A 404-nucleotide genomic window follows, 5' to 3' on the forward strand; every position below is an offset into this window, starting at 1 on the left:
TTTCGTTATTAAAAGAGCACCAGTAGCATATCCTTACTAACGACAGAACTAGAATTATCTCAAAAACACCATACGCAAATAACAACACAAACGTTTGAACACCTCACAAGATATCATAAACCCTAATAACCTATTTCCACCCTCACGCAGCTACAAGATAAATGCTGCTGGCGGTGTGAACCCTGCCAAGGCTACCAGTACTTAGACAACAGCACGCAGCTCTGCAAAGACTGCGACGAATGCGATGCGCCTGACGACAGCAAAGGCGCATGCAAAGAAAAGGAGGAAAGGTTCATTGACTACAAGAACCGGTGGGCCATCACGTCCCTTGCCTTCGCTGTTTGGGTAAGGATTTGTGTGTGGTGGATCGAAGAATCTAAGGATCTATCTATGGGTGGGGACGG

At 46.3% G+C, this 404-nt stretch overlaps 1 pseudogene; it reads left to right on the plus strand.

Moving 5' to 3' along the window:
- Positions 1 to 404, plus strand: part of LOC119591623 — a 7,457-nt pseudogene that overhangs the window by 3,203 nt on the left and 3,850 nt on the right.

Source organism: Penaeus monodon, chromosome 29 (genome assembly GCF_015228065.2).
Source record: "Penaeus monodon isolate SGIC_2016 chromosome 29, NSTDA_Pmon_1, whole genome shotgun sequence".
NCBI lineage: Eukaryota > Metazoa > Arthropoda > Malacostraca > Decapoda > Penaeidae > Penaeus > Penaeus monodon.